This window comes from Lathyrus oleraceus, chromosome 2, assembly GCF_024323335.1.
Source record: "Lathyrus oleraceus cultivar Zhongwan6 chromosome 2, CAAS_Psat_ZW6_1.0, whole genome shotgun sequence".
NCBI lineage: Eukaryota > Viridiplantae > Streptophyta > Magnoliopsida > Fabales > Fabaceae > Lathyrus > Lathyrus oleraceus.
The window spans coordinates 297258190-297285178 of record NC_066580.1 but is presented as its reverse complement, the minus strand read 5'-3'; the positions used below and the strand labels follow the sequence as shown (position 1 = coordinate 297285178).

The window sequence follows — 26989 nt, the reverse complement described above, 5'->3', positions numbered from 1 at the left end:
AGCAATTTTGCTTGGCGGAAAATATCGGGATAAGAAAACGTTCTTCAGTTCATCCCATGTTGTAACTGAGTTGGATGGCAAGGATTGCAACCAAGCCCAAGCTCAGTCTCTTAGAAAGAAAGAAAAGAGGCGTAGTCTTATTGCATCTTGAGATACACCATTCGCCTTCATAGTGTCTGCGTACTGCACAAACTTGGTCAAATGTTCATTAGGGTCGTCCGTAGGATTTCCAGCAAATTGATGTTGCTGGACGACTGATAATAATGAGGTTTTTAGCTCGAAATCATTTCGATTGATAGCGGGGGCAGCAATTTTGTTGTGAGGTTCTTCTTGGGACGGGGTACCGTAGAACTTAAGAGGACGATTATGTGGTCCTACTGCGGCCATGGTTGATTTTTCAACTGGCTCAGCCGTAGGAAAGAAGATATTGGGAATATTGTACCTTCGTTGGAACTCTAGTATTCGGCGTCTTAAATATAAGAAATGCTCTAATTAAGCGATTGATGGAGCTAAGTTGTCGCCTTGCGAGCGAGTACTTGGCATACAATCGGGGGAAATAAGGGAAAGGAGATAATTTTTTTACCTTAGTCTATACTGTGCAACAAAAGAATCGCACTATTTGACTAAATCAGGTCCCCGGCAACGGCGCCAAAAACTTGATACGTTTCGTGACTGTGTATAGAATATAGTCTATCGGGTACTTGACTGCAAGTGCACAGTCTAGTCGTTTTAGTTTTAAAAGATATTGAACCCACAAGGACCGATGGTCAAACTAATTCTACCGACGTTACTATGTTTAGTTAAGGGAATGATTTTTAGAAGTTTGGTTGAAGAAAATTAAATCTAAGGGAAATTAAGTTTTAAGATAATATTAATAAAAGGATATCAGTATGCAATGCATTAATCGTCAGGGATTCGATAAGTCACCGGTGTATAATTTAAGTACCAAATATCTTTCAGTAGAAAATACTTATTTAAAAGGCTTTATCTCACACTCTCGTGATTGTTGATTTGGACTATACTTTTAAGTCAGAATGTACGCTCTCGCTGTCCCATTTAAAGTTAAAAATACTTTTTGAAAATAAATAAGTTCTAATTGCTTTTAAAGTGCTCTCGCTGTTTTTAAAATCAATGCCTAGTTTTTACTATCCAGTTCGACCCTCATGCTCTCGCAATTGTTGGTTCTCACCTTAGTTAATTTCCCACTCTCGTGGCAAAATCGTATTAAATAGTTTCCCACTCTTGTGACAAAGTTAATTAAATTTAAATTAAAAACCACAGCCAAAAAGATTGTTTGAGGAAAGAAGTTTTACACCGATTATTATTAAATCTCGTCTAATTAAATTGTTACATACCGATACTGTTAGTTTAGCCAGAGATGTTAAACAATCCAAACTAGACGAACATAAACAGATCAACAATAAAGCAAACATGATTATAATAATAATAAAGCAATAACAATTGTAATTGAATAAAGCAATAACATTTTAAGTAGACATCTTAAGCTTTCCAATGCATTTGGTATCATCTCACAATCATAAAAAATAAGGAAGTTAGGTCCTTGGGAAGTTGACCTAAAATTAGGGTCTCAGTCAAAATGACCTATAATGTTTTGAAATTAATGATGACCTTACAAGTTTCAAATGGATTTTTGTGAACATGAAAGTTTGTCATATGGTTCTTAAGAACATTGTTTATCATGGGGTCATCTTCATTTGACAAACACATCAAACATTGTGTCTCAGTGATCCTCAATTTAGTCAGATGACTTGACTCGTCAACTTCTCAAGGCCAAACTTCAAATATTAATGAATGAATGATTGAGAAACCTCACATAAGCTCATATATGAATAAAATAATGAATGAAAGAACTTCCCTTGATTAAATTTGATCATAGGATGAGGTTGCTTCATGAGCAAGGCACAGTTGATGCACAATTGAATTAGGGTTTCCTTGGGGAATAATCCTCAAGCCCTTTGGGTTATCTTGATCAAATTGGCAAATTGAGATACTTGGGAGACATATATGATAATTAAGATCTTTGTGGACCATTTTCATGCTTGTTCTCGTCTTCATCTAGCCACTTCATTGAGCTTAGGAGTCTCCTAGGAGCATTGGAGCACATGATCACTTGAGCTTTAAAACAAAAAGAGTTAGTGACATATTTTTCTGCTTTTGGTTAGTAAACAAAATAAGAAAAGCAATAATATACCATACAAGCATTCTTGGTGGTCTCAAATACACTCACACAAGTCTCACCCCTAGGGTAAAGGAGCCACACATGCTATGATCCTTGAGGCAATGCACTGAGCAATGATATGATGCCATGAGGGATCTTGGGGTCAAAAATTAGGGTCTTACAGGTGGCTAAGGCGTCTACTTTGCTCGCTAATTGTTTAAGTTGCTCAGTAGTATGTATGTTTTTGTTCAAGAAGTCTTTGTTTGTTTGAGCTTGGGTAGCTATGAAGCTTTCCATCATTAGTTTAAGGTTGGACTTCCTAGGCTTGTTAGGAGCGTTATTAGTTGGCTTTTGATATCCAGGAGGAACAACGGGTGATTGGCCAGGTGCGTACAGGGCGTTGTTATTCTTATACGAAGAGTTAGGATGATTTTTCCAATCAAGGTTGTAGGTATTCGAATAAGGATTTCCTTGTGCATAATTCACTTGATCAGTTGGGACTCCTACTAATATCTGATGTTCTGGTGTAGTGTGTTCAGGAGTTCCACATAACTCATAGTTTGGAGTCACGGCAACCACGGTGGCTGCGGGTGGTATGGTCAAGTTGTCTAACTTTTGAACAAGGGCATCTACCTTTGCATGGACGTGGTCAAGGCTACTGATTTCGTACATTCCACTTTTTGTTTGGGACTTTTCTACTGGAGTTCTTTCACCTCCCCATTGGCAATGGTTTTGGGCCATGTTTTCAATGAGTTGATAGGCTTCGTTGTATGGCTTGTCCATAAGTGCACCGCCCGCAGCAGCGTCTACTGTCAGTCTTGCGTTATACAGAAGCCCATTGTAAAATGTGTGAATGATCACCCAATCTTCGAGACCGTGATGTGTACATATCTTCATCATGTCTTTGTATCTCTCTCACGCTTCGTAGAGGGATTCTACTTCCTTTTGTCGAAATCTGTTGATTTATGCTCTCAGCATAGCAATTTTGCTTGGCGGAAAATATCGGGATTAGAAAACGTTCTTCAGTTCATCCCATGTTGTAACTGAGTTGGATGGCAAGGATTGCAACCAAGCCCAAGCTCAGTCTCTTAGAAAGAAAGAAAAGAGGCGTAGTCTTATTGCATCTTGAGATACACCATTCGCCTTCATAGTGTCTGCGTACTGCACAAACTTGGTCAAATGTTCATTAGGGTCGTCCGTAGGATTTCCAGCAAATTGATGTTGTTGGACGACTGATAATAATGAGGGTTTTAGCTCTAAATCATTTCGATTGATAGCGGGGGCAGCAATTTTGTTGTGAGGTTCTTCTTGGGACGGGGTACCGTAGAACTTAAGAGGACGATTACGTGGTCCTACTGCGGCCATGGTTGATTTTTCAACTGGCTCAGCCGTAGGAAAGAAGATATTGGGAATATTGTACCTTCGTTGGAACTCTAGTATTCGGCGTCTTAAATATAAGAAATGCTCTAATTAAGCGATTGATGGAGCTAAGTTGTCGCCTTGCGAGCGAGTACTTGGCATACAATCGGGGGAAATAAGGGAAAGGAGATAATTTTTTTACCTTAGTCTATACTGTGCAACAAAAGAATCGCACTATTTGACTAAATCAGGTCCCCGGCAACGGCGCCAAAAACTTGATACGTTTCGTGACTGTGTATAGAATATAGTCTATCGGGTACTTGACTGCAAGTGCACAGTCTAGTCGTTTTAGTTTTAAAAGATATTGAACCCACAAGGACCGATGGTCAAACTAATTCTACCGACGTTACTATGTTTAGTTAAGGGAATGATTTTTAGAAGTTTGGTTGAAGAAAATTAAATCTAAGGGAAATTAAGTTTTAAGATAATATTAATAAAAGGATATCAGTATGCAATGCATTAATCGTCAGGGATTCGATAAGTCACCGGTGTATAATTTAAGTACCAAATATCTTTCAGTAGAAAATACTTATTTAAAAGGCTTTATCTCACACTCTCGTGATTGTTGATTTGGACTATACTTTTAAGTCAGAATGTACGCTCTCGCTGTCCCATTTAAAGTTAAAAATACTTTTTGAAAATAAATAAGTTCTAATTGCTTTTAAAGTGCTCTCGCTGTTTTTAAAATCAATGCCTAGTTTTTACTATCCAGTTCGACCCTCATGCTCTCGCAATTGTTGGTTCTCACCTTAGTTAATTTCCCACTCTCGTGGCAAAATCGTATTAAATAGTTTCCCACTCTTGTGACAAAGTTAATTAAATTTAAATTAAAAACCACAGCCAAAAAGATTGTTTGAGGAAAGAAGTTTTACACCGATTATTATTAAATCTCGTCTAATTAAATTGTTACATACCGATACTGTTAGTTTAGCCAGAGATGTTAAACAATCCAAACTAGACGAACATAAACAGATCAACAATAAAGCAAACATGATTATAATAATAATAAAGCAATAACAATTGTAATTGAATAAAGCAATAACATTTTAAGTAGACATCTTAAGCTTTCCAATGCATTTGGTATCATCTCACAATCATAAAAAATAAGGAAGTTAGGTCCTTGGGAAGTTGACCTAAAATTAGGGTCTCAGTCAAAATGACCTATAATGTTTTGAAATTAATGATGACCTTACAAGTTTCAAATGGATTTTTGGTGAACATGAAAGTTTGTCATATGGTTCTTAAGAACATTGTTTATCATGGGGTCATCTTCATTTGACAAACACATCAAACATTGTGTCTCAGTGATCCTCAATTTAGTCAGATGACTTGACTCGTCAACTTCTCAAGGCCAAACTTCAAATATTAATGAATGAATGATTGAGAAACCTCACATAAGCTCATATATGAATAAAATAATGAATGAAAGAACTTCCCTTGATTAAATTTGATCATAGGATGAGGTTGCTTCATGAGCAAGGCACAGTTGATGCACAATTGAATTAGGGTTTCCTTGGGGAATAATCCTCAAGCCCTTTGGGTTATCTTGATCAAATTGGCAAATTGAGATACTTGGGAGACATATATGATAATTAAGATCTTTGTGGACCATTTTCATGCTTGTTCTCGTCTTCATCTAGCCACTTCATTGAGCTTAGGAGTCTCCTAGGAGCATTGGAGCACATGATCACTTGAGCTTTAAAACAAAAAGAGTTAGTGACATATTTTTCTGCTTTTGGTTAGTAAACAAAATAAGAAAAGCAATAATATACCATACAAGCATTCTTGGTGGTCTCAAATACACTCACACAAGTCTCACCCCTAGGGTAAAGGAGCCACACATGCTATGATCCTTGAGGCAATGCACTGAGCAATGATATGATGCCATGAGGGATCTTGGGGTCAAAAATTAGGGTCTTACAGGTGGCTAAGGCGTCTACTTTGCTCGCTAATTGTTTAAGTTGCTCAGTAGTATGTATGTTTTTGTTCAAGAAGTCTTTGTTTGTTTGAGCTTGGGTAGCTATGAAGCTTTCCATCATTAGTTTAAGGTTGGACTTCCTAGGCTTGTTAGGAGCGTTATTAGTTGGCTTTTGATATCCAAGGAGGAACAACGGGTGATTGGCCAGGTGCATACAGGGCGTTGTTATTCTTATACGAAGAGTTAGGATGATTTTTCCAATCAAGGTTGTAGGTATTCGAATAAGGATTTCCTTGTGCGTAATTCACTTGATCAGTTGGGACTCCTACTAATATCTGATGTTCTGGTGTAGTGTGTTGAGGAGTTCCACATAACTCATAGTTTGGAGTCACGGCAACCACGGTGGCTGCGGGTGGTATGGTCAAGTTGTCTAACTTTTGAACAAGGGCATCTACCTTTGCATGGACGTGGTCAAGGCTACTGATTTCGTACATTCCACTTTTTGTTTGGGACTTTTCTACTGGAGTTCTTTCACCTCCCCATTGGCAATGGTTTTGGGCCATGTTTTCAATGAGTTGATAGGCTTCGTTGTATGGCTTGTCCATAAGTGCACCGCCCGCAGCAGCGTCTACTGTCAGTCTTGCGTTATACAGAAGCCCATTGTAAAATGTGTGAATGATCACCCAATCTTCGAGACCGTGATGTGTACATATCTTCATCATGTCTTTGTATCTCTCTCACGCTTCGTAGAGGGATTCTACTTCCTTTTGTCGAAATCTGTTGATTTACGCTCTCAGCATAGCAATTTTGCTTGGCGGAAAATATCGGGATTAGAAAACGTTCTTCAGTTCATCCCATGTTGTAACTGAGTTGGATGGCAAGGATTGCAACCAAGCCCAAGCTCAGTCTCTTAGAAAGAAAGAAAAGAGGCGTAGTCTTATTGCATCTTGAGATACACCATTCGCCTTCATAGTGTCTGCGTACTGCACAAACTTGGTCAAATGTTCATTAGGGTCGTCCGTAGGATTTCCAGCAAATTGATGTTGTTGGACGACTGATAATAATGAGGGTTTTAGCTCTAAATCATTTCGATTGATAGCGGGGGCAGCAATTTTGTTGTGAGGTTCTTCTTGGGACGGGGTACCGTAGAACTTAAGAGGACGATTACGTGGTCCTACTGCGGCCATGGTTGATTTTTCAACTGGCTCAGCCGTAGGAAAGAAGATATTGGGAATATTGTACCTTCGTTGGAACTCTAGTATTCGGCGTCTTAAATATAAGAAATGCTCTAATTAAGCGATTGATGGAGCTAAGTTGTCGCCTTGCGAGCGAGTACTTGGCATACAATCGGGGGAAATAAGGGAAAGGAGATAATTTTTTTACCTTAGTCTATACTGTGCAACAAAAGAATCGCACTATTTGACTAAATCAGGTCCCCGGCAACGGCGCCAAAAACTTGATACGTTTCGTGACTGTGTATAGAATATAGTCTATCGGGTACTTGACTACAAGTGCACAGTCTAGTCGTTTTAGTTTTAAAAGATATTGAACCCACAAGGACCGATGGTCAAACTAATTCTACCGACGTTACTATGTTTAGTTAAGGGAATGATTTTTAGAAGTTTGGTTGAAGAAAATTAAATCTAAGGGAAATTAAGTTTTAAGATAATATTAATAAAAGGATATCAGTATGCAACGCATTAATCGTCAGGGATTCGATAAGTCACCGGTGTATAATTTAAGTACCAAATATCTTTCAGTAGAAAATACTTATTTAAAAGGCTTTGTCTCACACTCTCGTGATTGTTGATTTGGACTATACTTTTAAGTCAGAATGTACGCTCTCGCTGTCCCATTTAAAGTTAAAAATACTTTTTGAAAATAAATAAGTTCTAATTGCTTTTAAAGTGCTCTCGCTGTTTTTAAAATCAATGTCTAGATTTTACTATCCAGTTCGACCCTCATGCTCTCGCAATTGTTGGTTCTCACCTTAGTTAATTTCCCACTCTCGTGGCAAAATCGTATTAAATAGTTTCCCACTCTTGTGACAAAGTTAATTAAATTTAAATTAAAAACCACAGCCAAAAAGATTGTTTGAGGAAAGAACTTTTACACCGATTATTATTAAAACTCATTTAATTAAATTGTTACATACCGATACTGTTAGTTTAGCCAGAGATGTTAAACAATGCAAACTAGACGAACATAAACAGATCAACAATAAAGCAAACATGATTATAATAATAATAATGCAATAACAATTGTAATTGAATAAAGCAATAACATTTTAAGTAGACATCTTAAGCTTTCCAATGCATTTGGTATCATCTCAAAATCATAAAAAATAAGGAAGTTAGGTCCTTGGGAAGTTGACCTAAAATTAGGGTCTCAGTCAAAATGACCTATAATATTTTGAAATTAAGGATGACCTTACAAGTTTCAAATGGATTTTTGGTGAACATGAAAGTTTGTCATATGGTTCTTAAGAACATTGTTTATCATGGGGTCATCTTCATTTGACAAACACATCAAACATTGTGTCTCAGTGATCCTCAATTTAGTCAGATGACTTGACTGGTCAACTTCTCAAGGCCAAACTTCAAATATTAATGAATGAATGATTGAGAAACCTCACATAAGCTCATATATGAATAAAATAATGAATGAAATAACTTCCCTTGATTAAATTTGATCATAGGATGAGGTTGCTTCATGAGCAAGGCACAGTTGATGCACAATTGAATTAGGGTTTCCTTGGGGAATCATCCTCAAGCCCTTTGGGTTATCTTGATCAAAATGGCAAATTGAGATACTTGGGAGACATATATGATAATTAAGATCTTTGTGGACTATTTTCATGCTTGCTCTCATCTTCATCTAGCCACTTCATTGAGCTTAGGAGTCTCCTAGGAGCATTGGAGCACATGATCACTTGAGCTTTAAAACAAAAAGAGTTAGTGACATATTTTTCTGCTTTCGGTTAGTAAACAAAATAAGAAAAGCAATAATATACCATACAAGCATTCTTGGTGGTCTCAAATACACTCACACAAGTCTCACCCCTAGGGTAAAGGAGCCACACATGCTATGATCCTTGAGGCAATGAACTGAGCAATGATATGATGCCATGAGGGATCTTGGGGTCAAAAATTAGGGTCTTACAGGTGGCTAAGGCGTCTACTTTTCTCGCTAATTGTTTAAGTTGCTCACTAGTATGTATGTTTTTGTTCAAGAAGTCTTTGTTTGTTTGAGCTTGGGTAGCTATGAAGCTTTCCATCATTAGTTTAAGGTTGGACTTCCTAGGCTTGTTAGGAGCGTTATTAGTTGGCTTTTGATATCCAGGAGGAACAACGGGTGATTGGCCAGGTGCATACAGGGCGTTGTTATTCTTATACGAAGAGTTAGGATGATTTTTCGAATCAAGGTTGTAGGTATTCGAATAAGGATTTCCTTGTGCGTAATTCACTTGATCAGTTGAGACTCCTACTAATATCTGATGTTCTGGTGTAGTGTGTCCAGGAGTTCCACATAACTCATAGTTTGGAGTCACGGCAACCACGGTGGCTGCGGGTGGTATGGTCAAGTTGTCTAACTTTTGAACAAGGGCATCTACCTTTGCATGGACGTGGTCAAGGCTACTGATTTCGTACATTCCACTTTTTGTTTGGGACTTTTCTACTGGAGTTCTTTCACCTCCCCATTGGCAATGGTTTTGGGCCATGTTTTCAATGAGTTGATAGGCTTCGTTGTATGGCTTGTCCATAAGTGCACCGCCCGCAGCAGCGTCTAGTGTCAGTCTTGCGTTATACAGAAGCCCATTGTAAAATGTGTGAATGATCACCCAATCTTCGAGACCGTGATGTGTACATATCTTCATCATGTCTTTGTATCTCTCTCACGCTTCGTAGAGGGATTCTACATCCTTTTGTCGAAATCTGTTGATTTGCGCTCTCAGCATAGCAGTTTTGCTTGGCGGAAAATATCGGGATAAGAAAACGTTTTTCAGTTCTTCCCATGTTGTAACTGAGTTGGATGGCAAGGATTGCAACCAAGCCCAAGCTCAGTCTCTTAGAAAGAAAGAAAAGAGGCGTAGTCTTATTGCATCTTGAGATACACCATTCGCCTTCATACTGTCTGCGTACTGCACAAACTTGGTCAAATGTTCATTAGGGTCGTCCGTAGGATTTCCAGCAAATTGATGTTGTTGGACGACTGATAATAATGAGGGTTTTAGCTCGAAATCATTTCGATTGATAGCGGGGGCAGCAATTTTGTTGTGAGGTTCTTCTTGGGACGGGGTACCGTAGAACTTAAGAGGACGATTATGTGGTCCTACTGCGGCCATGGTTGATTTTTCAACTAGCTCAGCCGTAGGAAAGAAGATATTGGGAATATTGTACCTTCGTTGGAACTCTAGTATTCGGCGTCTTAAATATAAGAAATGCTCTAATTAAGCTATTGATGGAGCTAAGTTGTCGCCTTGCGAGCGAGTACTTGGCATACAATCGGGGGAAATAAGGGAAAGGAGATAATTTTTTTACCTTAGTCTATACTGTGAAACAAAAGAATTGCACTATTTGACTAAATCAGGTCCCTTCCCGATGTTACATCTACCAGAGCATGACCCACTAAGGAACTACACTAGACTCCAAGTACTAGCTCCTACTCAATCACTGCTCGTTACCTGAAAAATAGTTGTAAGGGTGAGTTCCTCAATCGATATAATAAGCATTATAAAATATCATGTAATGTTAAGTAAGTTAACACCTTCAATCACCCTAATCAGATCACACAATCAGTAACGGCAATATCAACTCCAAAATCATACTCAACACAATCACCAAAACAACACGTATAATATTGGAATACATCCATTCATATTATACGCCATACATACATACATTATGCAATGAGACTCCATGCATGCGGTACCGACTATTTGTGAACATATAGTTCAACCTCACCGATCAAATCCAGATACGGCTACCAAGCTCACTAGTCCCACTCATTTGAGACCTAGTGACTCACTCACTAATTCCTCACCATGGGAATTAGCTACCACCCCAAGGGCTATGCTATGCACGCTAATCACCTAGCATGCAAACATCAACAACAATCTACAATAATTCACTCACTAATTCCTCACCATGAAAATTAGCTACCACCATAAGGCCACAATATGCAAGCTAAATCAACTAGCATGCAACCATCAACAATCCACCATGGACATATGCTCACACTCTAAGCCATAAAACAGTCCATTCCACAATTGCATACATAATACATACATTCACAGCATTATGCATACCATCATACATCATCAGCATATTATCACAAACTCATATCATGTCATGCCAATTAATAATCACAGTATTAGCACACTCTACTAATACCTACACTGTTCAAAACAACGGGAAACGATCCCTGCTCTATCATAAATCAGCTAAATTACATTACTCAGCTGAACAACCAAAAACTGCACAACAACAGCACAGAAAAAAATCACAATCCTGCCCATAGGCGTATTGCCTAGTCCCATACGCGTATGGCCCATCTCCTGACCAAATCCCATACGCGTAACACCATCTCATACGCGTATGCTACGCGTAACACCTCTCCCATACGCGTACCAACAGAGATAAAACCACGTTCAAAACATCATCTTCCTCATCCATACGCGTATTGCCTAGTGCCATACGCGTACCAGACCATCTCATACGCGTATTGCCTAGTGCCATACGCGTATGACCAGAACTCAGAATTCCCAGATCTGCTATGGTTTCTCTGCCACGAGATTCTTCAGATCCAACCTTCTAGAGTCCAATTTTACACAACATTCATTCATATCATCTAACACGAATCATACCCTATTCAATTTCACAAATCCTAACATTATTACATCTAATTCCTACGAATTTCCTTCAATTAAAATTCCAATTTCGTTCATCCAATATGTCACAATTTCAGCATACATCATTCTAATCAGAGTCAAATCAATGGTTTATCACTACCCATTACATGTTATCCCATAATACCCATTAAACGATGATAAACCCCCCTTACCTGAATTAATCCGGCAATCCTTTAGCTTCGAGCTCTTCCTCTCTTCAACCCTTGTTCTCTGGCTCTTTGCCCTTTTCCCTTTTTCCACTTTTGAGTCGTTTCTCTGTTTTCACATGAAAACCTCTTTTTACCAAATGGGACCTTTTCTAATTCCAACTTTTATTCCAATAATAATAATAATAATAATAATCCAATAATAATAATCCCAATAATATTCCAATAATAATCCAATTATTTAATTAAATTAATAAATATACTATTAACTTAATTTAAATAATTATCTTATTTTTTATCGGGGTGTTACAACTCTCCCCCACTAAAAGAGTTTTCGTCCTCGAAAACATACCTCAAGCGAATAACTCCGGATAAGACTCCTTCATCTGACTCTCAAGTTCCCAAGTCACATTGCCACCTGCTGTTCCTCCCCAAGCTACCTTTACCAAAGCAATCTCTTTACCCCGCAACTGCTTCAACACTCGATCCTCGATCCTCATAGGTGATGTTTCAACAGTCAGGTTATCTCTCACCTGTACATCATCTACTTGGACCACATGCGACGGATCAGGAATGTACCTCCTCAACTGAGACACATGAAAAACCTCATGCAAATTCGCAAGTGACGGCGGTAAAGCGATACGATAGGCTACCTCCCCTATCCTCTCTAAAATCTGATAAGGACCAATAAATCGAGGTATCAACTTCTTCGACTTCAAAGCTCGACCAACCCCCGTTATCGGAGTAACACGAAGAAACACGTGATCTCCCTCTTGAAACTCAAGTGACTTCCTCCTCTTGTCGTGATAACTCTTCTGATGACTCTGAGCAATCCTCATCTTCTCCTGAATCATCTTAATCTTTTCCGTAGTTTGTTGAACAATCTCCGGTCCAACCACAGCACTCTCACCGGACTCATACCAACATAAAGGTGTTCGACATCTCCTACCATACAAAGCTTCAAACGGTGCCATACCAATGCTCGAATGAAAACTGTTGTTGTAGGTGAACTCAATCAAAGGTAAATAACTATCCCAAGCACCTCCCTTTTCCAAAACACAAGCCCTCAAAAGATCCTCTAGTGACTGAATCGTCCTCTCAGTCTGACCATCAGTCTGCGGATGATATGCAGAACTCAATCTCAGCTTAGTTCCCAAAGCCCTCTGCAAACCTTCCCAGAACTTCGATGTAAATATAGGATCTCTGTCCGAAACAATACTCGACGGAATACCATGCAAACTTACAATTTTCTCAATATACAACTCAGCTAGCCTCTCTAACGGATAATCCATTCTGATCGGAATGAAATGAGCCGATTTTGTCAATCTGTCAACAATCACCCAAATAGCTTCAAAATTCTTAATTGTCCTCGGTAAACCAGAAACAAAATCCATACTGATACTATCCCACTTCCACTCTGGAATAACCAACGGTTGCATTAGCCCAGACGACTTCTGATGCTCAATCTTTGACTTCTAACAAGTCAAACAAGAATAAACAAAACTCGCAATTTCTCTTTTCATTCCCGGCCACCAAAATAACTTTTTCAAATCATGATACGTCTTCGTAGCTCCAGGATGAATACTCAAGCCACTACGATGTCCTTCCTCAAGAATACTCTTCTTAAGTTCGGTAACATCCGGAATACACGCCCGATTACCAAATCTCAAAACACCATTCTCATCAACTCTGAATTCACCACCTTGACCTTGATTCACTAGAGTCAACTTATCAACCAAAAGCACATCGGATTTCTGACCCTCTCTAATCTCATCCAGAATACCACTCGTTAACTTCAACATTCCCAATTTAACACTATTGTGAGTACTCTCACACACCAGACTCAAGTCTCTAAACTGCTCAATTAAATCCAACTCCTTAACCATTAACATAGACATATGCAATGCTTTCCGACTCAATGCATCAGCCACTACGTTTGCTTTACCCGGATGGTAATTCAAACCAAAGTCATAATCCTTCAGAAACTCTAACCATCTCCTCTGTCTCATATTCAGCTCTTTCTGATCAAACAAATACTTTTAAACTTTTATGGTCACTGAAAACCTCAAATCTTGACCCGTACAAGTAATGCCTCCATAACTTCAGAACAAACACCACAGCTGCCAACTCTAAATCGTGTGTCGGATAGTTCCTCTCATGAACCTTCAGTTGTCTCGAAGCATAAGCTACAACCTGCTTATTCTGCATCAAAACACCACCCAACCCAACAACGAAGCATCACAGTAAACCTCAAATAGTTCTGACGGACTCGGTAATATCAGAATAGGAGCAGTAGTTAACCTTCTCTTTAAGTCTTGGATACCTTCTTCACATTTTGAGTCCCAAACAAACGCTTGCCCCTTTCTAGTCAACATCGTCAACGGTAACGCCAACTTAGAAAATCCCTCAATAAATTTCCTATAATAACCTGCAAGTCCAAGAAAACTCTTTATCTTAGAAACTGACTTCGGAGCTTCCCACTTAGATACCGCTTCTATCTTAGAAGGATCAACAGCAACACCACCTCTTGAAATCACATGACCAAGAAAACTAACATCTTCTAACCAAAATTCACACTTAGACAGTTTAGCAAATAACTTCTTTTCTCGTAGAACTCCTAACACCACTCTCAAATGCTCAGCATGCTCTTCTTCAGATTTCGAATACACCAAAATATCGTCAATAAACACCACAACAAACTTGTCTAGGTACGGATGGAAAATCCTATTCATATACTCCATAAATACTCCAGGCGCATTAGTCACACCAAAAGGCATTACAGAATACTCATAATGTCCATACCTTGTTCTGAAAGCAGTCTTCTGAATATCCTCAGTTTTCACACGTATCTGATGATATCCCGATCTCAAATCTATTTTACTGAACACACTCGCACCAACCAACTGATCCATCAAATCATCAATCCTTGGCAAAGGATACCGATTCTTGATCGTCACTTTATTCAGTTGCCTGTAGTCTACACACAACCTCATAGTACCTTCTTTCTTCTTAACCAATAACACTGGTGCACCCCACGGTGACACACTCAGACGAATAAATTTCTTATCCAACAGATCTTCCAGCTGACTCTTCAATTCAGTTAACTCAACAGCAGACATACGGTACGGAGCCATCGACATCGGCCTAGTACCAGGTACCAAATCAATCGAGAACTCAACTTCACGCTCTGGCGGCAATTCACTCACTTCTTCAGGAAACACATCAGGAAAATCACACACCACGGCTAGATCGCCAACCACCAGTTTATCTTTAGCCTCCAAAGTCGCTAACAGCATAAACAACTCGGCCCCATCTGCTACTGCCTCATTCACCTGCCTTGCTGATAGAAACAAACTCTTTCCTTCTTCACTTTAAGGAAAGATCACAGTCTTATCAAAACAGTTGATATAAACTCGGTTAAACACCAGCCAGTTCATACCCAGGATAACATCAATCTGCACTAGTGGAAGACACACAAGGTCCATCCCAAAGTCTCTACCAAAAATACTCAAAGAACAATTTAAACAAACTGAAGTAGTAGTCACTGAACCCTTCGCAGGAGTATCAATCACCATACTTCCATGCATCTCAGATATCTCTAACTTAACTTTCACAGCACAATCCAAAGATATAAAGAAATGAGTCGCACCTGTGTCAATAATAGCTACAAGAGGAAAGCCATTAATATAACACGTACCTCGGATCAAACGATCATCTGCAGAAGTCTCAGAACCCGATAAAGCAAAGACCTTGCCTCCCGACTGGTTCTCTTTCTTCGGCTTAGGACACTGTGGACTGATATGACCCACCTCTCCACAGTTGAAACAAGTCACAGTCTTCAACCGACACTCTGCAGCCAAGTGACCACCTTTTCCACACTTGAAACACTTCTTCTCATTACTGGTACACTCATGGATACGATGTCCAGCCTGACCACATCTGTAACACTTAGCAGGGGCACTGGAGTCTCCCCCACTAGGCCTCTTCATCCCACTCTGTCTCTGGAAACCTTTGCCAGCTGCATACGGTTTCCCACGATCATTCTGATTCTTGCCTTTCCTATCAACCCTTTGCTGATAGCTCTCTGCTCTAGCCTTGGTATCCTGTTCAAAAATCCTACAACAGTCAACCAAATCAGAAAACACTCTAATCCGCTGATACCCAATAGCCTGCTTAATCTCGGGACGTAACCCGTTCTCAAACTTCACACATTTTGAAAATTCCCCAGTAGCCTCGTTATAGGGAGTGTAATACTTCGACAGCTCTGTGAACTTAGCAGCATACTCAGTAACAGACCGGTTACCCTGCTTCAATTCCAAAAACTCTATCTCTTTCTTTCCTCTGACATCCTCTGGAAAGTACTTCCTCAGGAATCTCTCTCTGAACACCGCCCAAGTGATCTCAGCATTCCCAACAGTTTCCAACTCAGTGCGGGTAGCAACCCACCAATCATCTGCTTCCTCTGACAGCATATGCGTACCGAACCTGACCTTCTGGTTATCGGTACACTCCGTCACTCGGAAGATCCTTTCAATCTCCTTCAACCACCTCTGAGCACCATCTGGATCGTATGCTCCCTTGAAGATTGGAGGATTATTCTTCTGGAACTCACTCAGTTGACGAGCAGCTCCCATTCCCACAACAGTCGGATTTCCTCCAAGTACTCCAGCTAGCATACCCAGAGCCTCAGCAATCGCAGCATCGTCTCTACCTCTTCCATCCATCTCTATTCTGAAAGCCCAACAAGCTAAAACAATAAGTACTGATAGGGTTACACAACACCTATCCCGTACAGGGAAACAGAATAATTACGACTCGACTCGACCGACTATGCTCTGATACCACTAATGTAACACCCTTCTAAAATACCCCAAATATTTAATTAAAACAACAAATATATATCAGAGTAAATATGCAATTAAGGGTGTCACACATTCACTTCACACCATTCACCAAAATAACTGTCATGCTCTTTATTTAATCAAAATAAACATTGCATAATTCGCAGCGGATAGAAATCAAATCAATCATGCAAAACATGTAACACATTACATGTAAACTAGTTCAACAACCAACAATAAAACAATTAAAACGTCCCTTCCCGATGTTACATCTACCAGAGCATGACCCACTAAGGAACTACACTAGACTCCAAGTACTAGCTCCTACTCAATCACTGCCCGTTACCTGAAAAATAGTTGTAAGGGTGAGTTCCTCAATCGATCTAATAAGCATTATAAAATATCATGTAATGTTAAGTAAGTTAACACCTTCAATCACCCTAATCAGATCACACAATCAGTAACGGCAATATCAACTCCAAAATCATACTCAACACAATCAGCAAAATAACATGTATAATATTGGAATACATCCATTCATATTATACGCCATACATACATACATTATGCAATGAGACTCCATGCATGCGGTACCGACTATTTGTGAACATATAGTTCAACCTCACCGATCAAATCCAGATACGGCTACCAAGCTCACTAGTCCCACTCATTTGAGACCTAGTGACTCACTCACTAATTCCTCACCATGGGAATTAGCTACCACCCCAAGGGCTATGCTATGCACGCTAATCACCTAGCATGCAAACATCAACAACAATCTACAATAATTCACTCACTAATTCCTCACCATGGGAATTAGCTACCACCATAAGGCCACAATATGCAAGCTAAATCAACTAGCATGCAACCATCAACAATCCACCATGGACATATGCTCACACTCTAAGCCATAAAACAGTCCATTCCACAATTGCATACATAATACATACATTCACAGCATTATGCATACCATCATACATCATCAGCATATTATCACAAAATCATATCGTGTCATGCCAATTAATAATCACAGTATTAGCACACTCTACTAATACCTACACTGTTCAAAACAACGGGAAATGATCCCTGCTCTATCATAAATCAGCTAAATTACATTACTCAGCTGAACAACCAAAAACTGCACAACAACAGCACAGAAAAAAATCACAATCCTGCCCATACGCGTATTGCCTAGTCCCATACGCGTATGGCCCATCTCCTGACCAAATCCCATACGCGTAACACCATCTCATACGCGTATGCTACGCGTAACACCTCTCCCATACGCGTACCAACAGAGATAAAACCACGTTCAAAACATCATCTTCCTCATCCATACGCGTATTGCCTAGTGCCATACGCGTACCAGACCATCTCATACGCGTATTGCCTAGTGCCATACGCGTATGACCAGAACTCAGAATTCCCAGATCTGCTATGGGTTTCTCTGCCACGAGATTCTTCAGATCCAACCTTCTAGAGTCCAATTTTACACAACATTCATTCATATCATCTAACACGAATCATACCCTATTCAATTTCACAAATCCTAACATTATTACATCTAATTCCTACGAATTTCCTTCAATTAAAATTCCAATTTCGTTCATCCAATATTTCACAATTTCAGCATACATCATTCTAATCAGAGTCAAATCAATGGTTTATCACTACCCATTACATGTTATCCCATAATACCCATTAAACGATGATAAACCCCCCTTACCTGAATTAATCCGGCAATCCTTTAACTTCGAGCTCTTCCTCTCTTCAACCCTTGTTCTCTGGCTCTTTGCCCTTTTCCCTTTTTCCACTTTTGAGTCGTTTCTCTGTTTTCACGTGAAAACCTCTTTTTACCAAATGGGACCTTTTCTAATTCCAACTTTTATTCCAATAATAATAATAATAATAATCCAATAATAATAATCCCAATAATATTCCAATAATAATCCAATTATTTAATTAAATAAATAAATATACTATTAACTTAATTTAAATAATTATCTTATTTTTTATCGGGGTGTTACAAGGTCCCCGGCAACGGCGCCAAAAACTTGATACGTTTCGTGACTGTGTATAGAATATAGTCTATCGGGTACTTGACTGCAAGTGCACAGTCTAGTCGTTTTAGTTTTAAAAGATATTGAACCCACAAGGACCGATGGTCAAAGTAATTCTACCGACGTTACTATGTTTAGTTAAGGGAATGATTTTTAGAAGTTTGGTTGAAGAAAATTAAATCTGAGGGAAATTAAGTTTTAAGATAATATTAATAAAAGGATATCAGTATGCAACGCATTAATCGTCAGGGATTCGATAAGTCACCGGTGTATAATTTAAGTACCAAATATCTTTCAGTAGAAAATACTTATTTAAAAGGCTTTATCTCACACTCTCGTGATTGTTGATTTGGACTATACTTTTAAGTCAGAATGTACGCTCTCGCTGTCCCATTTAAAGTTAAAAATACTTTTTGAAAATAAATAAGTTCTAATTGCTTTCGAAGTTCTCTCGCTGTTTTTAAAATCAATGCCTAGTTTTTACTATCCAGTTCGACCCTCATGCTCTCGCAATTGTTGGTTCTCACCTTAGTTAATTTCCCACTCTCGTGGCAAAATCGTATTAAATAGTTTCCCACTCTTGTGACAAAGTTAATTAAATTTAAATTAAAAACCACAGCCAAAAAGATTGTTTGAGGAAAGAAGTTTTACACCGATTATTATTAAATCTCGTCTAATTAAATTGTTACATACCGATACTGTTAGTTTAGCCGGAGATGTTAAACAAAGCAAACTAGACGAACATAAACAGATCAACAATAAAGCAAACATGATTATAATAATAATAAAGCAATAACAATTGTAATTGAATAAAGCAATAACATTTTAAGTAGACATCTTAAGCTTTCCAATGCATTTGGTATCATCTCAAAATCATAAAAAATAAGGAAGTTAGGTCCTTGGGAAGTTGACCTAAAATTAGGGTCTCAGTCAAAATGACCTATAATGTTTTGAAATTAATGATAACCTTACAAGTTTCAAATGGATTTTTGGTGAACATGAAAGTTTGTCATATGGTTCTTAAGAACATTGTTTATCTTGGGGTCATCTTCATTTGACAAACACATCAAACATTGTGTCTCAGTGATCCTCAGTTTAGTCAGATGACTTGACTGGTCAACTTCTCAAGGCCAAACTTCAAATATTAATGAATGAATGATTGAGAAACCTCACATAAGCTCATATATGAATAAAATAATGAATGAAAGAACTTCCCTTGATTAAATTTGATCATAGGATGAGGTTGCTTCATGAGCAAGGCACAGTTGATGCACAATTGAATTAGGGTTTCCTTGGGGAATAATCCTCAAGCCCTTTGGGTTATCTTGATCAATATGGCAAATTGAGATACTTGGGAGACATATATGATAATTAAGATCTTTGTGGACCATTTTCATGCTTGTTCTCATCTTCATCTAGCCACTTCATTGAGCTTAGGAGTCTCCTAGGAGCATTGGAGCACATGATCACTTGAGCTTTAAAACAAAAAGAGTTAGTGACATATTTTTTTTGCTTTTGGTTAGTAAACAAAATAAGAAAAGCAATAATATACCATACAAGCATTCTTGGTGGTCTCAAATACACTCACATAAGTCTCACCCCTAAGGTAAAGGAGCCACACATGCTATGATCCTTGAGGCAATGCACTGAGCAATGATATGATGCCATGAGGGATCTTGGGGTCAAAAATTAGGGTCTTACAAGTGGCTAAGGCGTCTACTTTGCTCGTTAATTGTTTAAGTTGCTCACTAGTATGTATGTTTTTGTTCAAGAAGTCTTTGTTTGTTTGAGCTTGGGTAGCTATGAAGCTTTCCATCATTAGTTTAAGGTTGGACATCCTAGGCTTGTTAGGAGCGTTATTAGTTGGCTTTTGATATCCAGGAGGAACAACGGGTGATTGGCCAGGTGCATACAGGGCGTTGTTATTCTTATACGAAGAGTTAGGATGATTTTTCAATCTGGGTTGTAGGTATTCGAATAAGGATTTCCTTGTGTGTAATTCACTTGATCAGTTGGGACTCCTACTAATATCTGAAGTTCTGGTGCAGTGTGTCTAGGAGTTCCACATAACTCATAGTTTGGAGTCACGACAACCACGGTGGCTGCGGGTGGTATGGTCAAGTTGTCTAACTTTTGAACAAGGGCATCTACCTTTGCATGGACGTGGTCAAGGCTACTGATTTCGTACATTCCACTTTTTGTTTGGGACTTTTCTACTGGAGTTCTTTCACCTCCCCATTGGCAATGGGTTTTGGCCATGTTTTCAATGAGTTGATAGGCTTCGTTGTATGGCTTGTCCATAAGTGCACCGCCCGCAGCAGCGTCTACTATCAGTCTTACGTTATACAGAAGCCCATTGTAAAATGTGTGAATGATCACTCAATCTTCGAGACCGTGATGTGTACATATCTTCATCATCTCTTTGTATCTCTCCCACGCGTCGTAGAGGGATTCTACATCCTTTTATCGAAATCTGTTGATTTGGGCTCTCAGCATAGCAGTTTTGCTTTAGGGAAATATCGGGATAAGAAAACGTTCTTCAGTTCTTCCCATGTTGTAACTGAGTTGGATGGCAAGGATTGCAACCAAGCCCAAGCTCAGTCTCTTAGAAATAAAGAAAAGAGGCGTAGTCTTATTGCATCTTGAGATACACCATTCGCCTTCATAGTGTCTGCGTACTGCACAAACTTGGTCAAATGTTCATTAGGGTCGTCCGTAGGATTTCCAGCAAATTGATGTTGTTGGACGAATGATAATAATGAGGGTTTTAGCTCGAAATCGTTTCGATTGATAGCAGGGGCAGCAATTTTGTTGTGAGGTTCTTTTTGGGACGGGGTACCGTAGAACATAAGAGGACGATTATGTGGTCCTACTGCGGCCATGGTTGATTTTTCAACTGGCTCAGCCGTAGGAAAGAAGATATTGGGAATATTGTACCTTCGTTGGAACTCTAGTATTCGGCGTCTTAAATATAAGAAATACTCTAATTAAGCGATTGATGGAGCTAAGTTGTCGCCTTGCGAGCGAGTACTTGGCATACAATCGGGGGAAATAAGGGAAAAGAGATAATTTTTTTACCTTAGTCTATACTGTGCAACAAAAGAATCGCACTATTTGACTAAATCAGGTCCCCGACAACGGCGTCAAAAACTTGATACGTTTCGTGACTGTGTATAGAATATAGTCTATCGGTACTTGACTGCAAGTGCACAGTCTAGTCGTTTTAGTTTTAAAAGATATTGAACCCACAAGGACCGATGGTCAAACTGATTCTACCGACGTTACTATGTTTAGTTAAGGGAATGATTTTTAGAAGTTTGGTTGAAGAAAATTAAATCTAAGGGAAATTAAGTTTTAAGATAATATTAATAAAAGGATATCAGTATGCAACGCATTAATCGTCAGGGATTCGATAAGTCACCGGTGTATAATTTAAGTACCAAATATCTTTCAGTAGAAAATACTTATTTAATAGGCTTTATCTCACACTCTCGTGATTGTTGATTTGGACTATACTTTTAAGTCAGAATGTACGCTCTCGTTGTCCCATTTAAAGTTAAAAATACTTTTTGAAAATAAATAAGTTCTAATTGCTTTTAAAGTGCTCTCGCTGTTTTTAAAATCAATGCCTAGTTTTTACTATCCAGTTCGACCCTCATGCTCTCGCAATTGTTGGTTCTCACCTTAGTTAATTTCCCACTCTCGTGGCAAAATCGTATTAAATAGTTTCCCACTCTTGTGACAAAGTTAATTAAATTTAAATTAAAAACCACAGCCAAAAAGATTGTTTGAGGAAAGAAGTTTTACACCGATTATTATTAAATCTCGTCTAATTAAATTGTTACATACTCATACTGTTAGTTTAGCCGGACATGTTAAACAATGCAAACTAGACGAACATAAACAGATCAACAATAAAGCAAACATGATTATAATAATAATAAAGCAATAACAATTGTAATTGAATAAAGCAATAACATTTTAAGTAGACATCTTAAGCTTTCCAATGCATTTGGTATCATCTCAAAATCATAAAAAATAAGGAAGTTAGGTCCTTGGGAAGTTGACCTAAAATTAGGGTCTCAGTCAAAATGACCTATAATGTTTTGAAATTAATGATGACCTTAGAAGTTTCAAATGGATTTTTGGTGAACATGAAAGTTTGTCATATGGTTCTTAAGAACATTGTTTATCATGGGGTCATCTTCATTTGACAAACACATCAAACATTGTGTCTCAGTGATCCTAAATTTAGTCAGATGACTTGACTGGTCAACTTCTCAAGGCCAAACTTCAAATATTAATGAATGAATGATTGAGAAACCTCACATAAGCTCATATATGAATAAAATAATGAATGAAAGAACTTCCCTTGATTAAATTTGATCATAGGATGAGGTTGCTTCATGAGCAAGGCACAGTTGATGCACAATTGAATTAGGGTTTCCTTGGGGAATAATCCTCAAGCCCTTTGGGTTATCTTGATCAAATTGGAAAATTGAGATACTTGGGAGACATATATGATAATTAAGATCTTTGTGGACCATTTTCATGCTTGTTCTCATCTTCATCTAGCCACTTCATTGAGCTTAGGAGTCTCCTAGGAGCATTGGAGCACATGATCACTTGAGCTTTAAAACAAAAAGAGTTAGTGACATATTTTTCTGCTTTTGGTTAGTAAACAAAATAAGAAAAGCAATAATATACCATACAAGCATTCTTGGTGGTCTCAAATACACTCACACAAGTCTCACCCCTAGGGTAAAGGAGCCACACATGCTATGATCCTTGAGGCAATGCACTGAGCAATGATATGATGCCATGAGGGATCTTGGGGTCAAAAATTAGGGTCTTACAGGTGGCTAAGGCGTCTACTTTGCTCGCTAATTGTTTAAGTTGCTCACTAGTATGTATGTTTTTGTTCAAGAAGTCTTTGTTTGTTTGAGCTTGGGTAGCTATGAAGCTTTCCATCATTAGTTTAAGGTTGGACATCCTAGGCTTGTTAGGAGCGTTATTAGTTGGCTTTTGATATCCAGGAGGAACAACGGGTGATTGGCCAGGTGCATACAGGGCGTTGTTATTCTTAAACGAAGAGTTAGGATGATTTTTCAATCTGGGTTGTAGGTATTCGAATAAGGATTTCCTTGTGCGTAATTCACTTGATCAGTTGGGACTCCTACTAATATCTGAAGTTCTGGTGCAGTGTGTCCAGGAGTTCCACATAACTCATAGTTTGGAGTCAAGGCAACCACGGTGGCTGCGGGTGGTATGGTCAAGTTGTCTAACTTTTGAACAAGGGCATCTACCTTTGCATGGACGTGGTCAAGGCTACTGATTTCGTACATTCCACTTTTTGTTTGGGACTTTTCTACTGGAGTTCTTTCACCTCCCCATTGGCAATGGTTTTGGGCCATGTTTTCAATGAGTTGATAGGCTTCATTGTATGGCTTGTCCATAAGTGCACCGCCCGCAGCAGCGTCTACTGTCAGTCTTACGTTATACAGAAGCCCATTGTAAAATGTGTGAATGATCACCCAATCTTCGAGACCGTGATGTGTACATATCTTCATCATGTCTTTGTATCTCTCCCACTCGTCGTAGAGGGATTCTACATCCTTTTGTCGAAATCTGTTGATTTGCACTCTCAGCATAGCAGTTTTGCTTGGCGGAAAATATCGGGATAAGAAAACGTTCTTCAGTTCTTCCCATGTTGTAACTGAGTTGGATGGCAAGGATTGCAACCAAGCCCAAGCTCAGTCTCTTAAAAAGAAAGAAAAGAGGCGTAGTCTTATTGCATCTTGAGATACACCATTCGCCTTCATAGTGTCTGCGTACTGCACAAACTTGGTCAAATGTTCATTAGGGTCGTCCGTAGGATTTCCAGCAAATTGATGTTGTTGGACGAATGATAATAATGAGGGTTTTAGCTCGAAATCGTTTCGATTGATAGCGGGGGCAGCAATTTTGTTGTGAGGTTCTTTTTGGGACGGGGTACCGTAGAACATAAGAGGACGATTATGTGGTCCTCTGCGACCATGGTTGATTTTTCAACTGGCTCAGCCGTAGGAAAGAAGATATTGGGAATATTGTACCTTCGTTGGAACTCTAGTATTCGGCGTCTTAAATATAAGAAATGCTCTAATTAAGCGATTGATGGAGCTAAGTTGTCGCCTTGGGAGCGAGTACTTGGCATACAATCGGGGGAAATAAGGGAAAGGAGATAATTTTTTTACCTTAGTCTATACTGTGCAACAAAAGAATCGCACTATTTGACTAAATCAGGTCCCTTGCAACGGCGCAAAAAACTTGATACGTTTCGTGACTGTGTATAGAATATAGTCTATCGGGTACTTGACTGCAAGTGCACAGTCTAGTCGTTTTAGTTTTAAAAGATATTGAACCCACAAGGACCGATGGTCAAACTAATTCTACCGACGTTACTATGTTTAGTTAAGGGAATGATTTTTAGAAGTTTGGTTGAAGAAAATTAAATCTAAGGGAAATTAAGTTTTAAGATAATATTAATAAAAGGATATCAGTATGCAACGCATTAATCGTCAGGGATTCGATAAGTCACCGGTGTATAATTTAAGTACCAAATATCTTTCAGTAGAAAATACTTATTTAAAAGGCTTTATCTCACACTCTCGTGATTGTTGATTTGGACTATACTTTCAAGTCAGAATATACGCTCTCGCTGTCCCATTTAAAGTTAAAAATACTTTTTGAAAATAAATAAGTTCTAATTGCTTTTAAAGTGCTCTCGCTGTTTTTAAAATCAATGCCTAGTTTTTACTATCCAGTTCGACCCTCATGCTCTCGCAATTGTTGGTTCTAACCTTAGTTAATTTCCCACTCTCATGGAAAAATCGTATTAAATAGTTTCCCACTCTTGTGACAAAGTTAATTAAATTTAAATTAAAAACCACAGCCAAAAAGATTGTTTGAGGAAAGAAGTTTTACACCGATTATTATTAAATCTCGTCTAATTAAATTGTTACATACTCATACTGTTAGTTTAGCCGGACATGTTAAACAATGCAAACTAGACGAACATAAACAGATCAACAATAAAGCAAACATGATTATAATAATAATAAAGCAATAACAATTGTAATTGAATAAAGCAATAACATTTTAAGTAGACATCTTAAGCTCTCCAATGCATTTGGATCATCTCAAAATCATAAAAAATAAGGAAGTTAGGTTCTTGGGAAGTTGACCTAAAATTAGGGTCTCAGTCAAAATGACCTATAATGTTTTGAAATTAATGATGACCTTAGAAGTTTCAAATGGATTTTTGGTGAACATGAAAGTTTGTCATATGGTTCTTAAGAACATTGTTTATCATGGGGTCATCTTCATTTGACAAACACATCAAACATTGTGTCTCAATGATCCTCAATTTAGTCAGATGACTTGACTGGTCAACTTCTCAAGGCCAAACTTCAAATATTAATGAATGAATGATTGAGAAACCTCACATAAGCTCATATATGAATAAAATAATGAATGAAAGAACTTCCCTTGATTAAATTTGATCATAGGATGAGGTTGCTTCATGAGCAAGGCACAGTTGATGCACAATTGAATTAGGGTTTCCTTGGGGAATAATCCTCAAGCCCTTTGGGTTATCTTGATCAAATTGGCAAATTTAGATACTTGGGAGACATATATGATAATTAAGATCTTTGTGGACCATTTTCATGCTTGTTCTCATCTTCATCTAGCCACTTCATTGAGCTTAGGAGTCTCCTAGGAGCATTGGAGCACATGATCACTTGAACTTTAAAACAAAAAGAGTTAGTGACATATTTTTCTGCTTTTGGTTAGTAAACAAAATAAGAAAAGCAATAATATACCATACAAGCATTCTTGGTGGTCTCAAATACACTCACACAAGTCTCACCCCTAGGGTAAAGGAGCCACCCATGCTATGAACCTTGAGGCAATACACTGAGCAATGATATGATGCCATGAGGGATCTTGGGGTCAAAAATTAGGGTCTTACAGGTGGCTAAGGCGTCTACTTTGCTCGCTAATTGTTTAAGTTGCTCACTAGTATGTATGTTTTTGTTCAAGAAGTCTTTGTTTATTTGAGCTTGGGTAGCTATGAAGCTTTCCATCATTAGTTTAAGGTTGGACTTCCTAGGCTTGTTAGGAGCATTATTAGTTGGCTTTTGATATCCAGGAGGAACAACGGGTGATTGGCCAGGTGCATACAGGGCGTTGTTATTCTTATACGAAGAGTTAGGATGATTTTTCCAATCTGGGTTGTAGGTATTCGAATAAGGATTTCCTTGTGCGTAATTCACTTGATCAGTTGGGACGCCAGCTATTATCTGACGTTCTGGTGCAGTGTGTCCAGGAGTTCCACATAGTCATAGTTTGGAGTCACGGCAGCCACGGTGGCTGCGGGTGGTATGGTCAAGTTGTCTAACTTTTGAACAAGGGCATCTACCTTTGCATGGATGTGGTCAAGGCTACTGATTTCGTACATTCCACTTTTTGTTTG

The 26989-nt window shown here is 38.6% G+C and overlaps 5 non-coding genes across 5 annotated transcripts; all 5 read left to right on the top strand.

Moving 5' to 3' along the window:
• The first annotated feature begins 3050 nt into the window (after positions 1-3050).
• On the top strand, positions 3051-3157 carry LOC127124245 (small nucleolar RNA R71). The gene has a single exon (XR_007803864.1). It is a non-coding gene; the product is annotated as a small nucleolar RNA R71 (small nucleolar RNA).
• Positions 3158-6209: 3052 nt separating this feature from the next.
• LOC127124424 (small nucleolar RNA R71) lies at positions 6210-6316 on the top strand. Its single transcript, XR_007803917.1, has one exon. It is a non-coding gene; the product is annotated as a small nucleolar RNA R71 (small nucleolar RNA).
• A 3051-nt stretch (positions 6317-9367) lies between these two features.
• LOC127124144 (small nucleolar RNA R71) lies at positions 9368-9474 on the top strand. Its single transcript, XR_007803774.1, has one exon. It is a non-coding gene; the product is annotated as a small nucleolar RNA R71 (small nucleolar RNA).
• Positions 9475-20863: 11389 nt separating this feature from the next.
• On the top strand, positions 20864-20970 carry LOC127124465 (small nucleolar RNA R71). Its single transcript, XR_007803953.1, has one exon. It is a non-coding gene; the product is annotated as a small nucleolar RNA R71 (small nucleolar RNA).
• A 3048-nt stretch (positions 20971-24018) lies between these two features.
• Positions 24019-24125, top strand: LOC127124505 (small nucleolar RNA R71). Its single transcript, XR_007803988.1, has one exon. It is a non-coding gene; the product is annotated as a small nucleolar RNA R71 (small nucleolar RNA).
• Positions 24126-26989: the final 2864 nt, after the last annotated feature.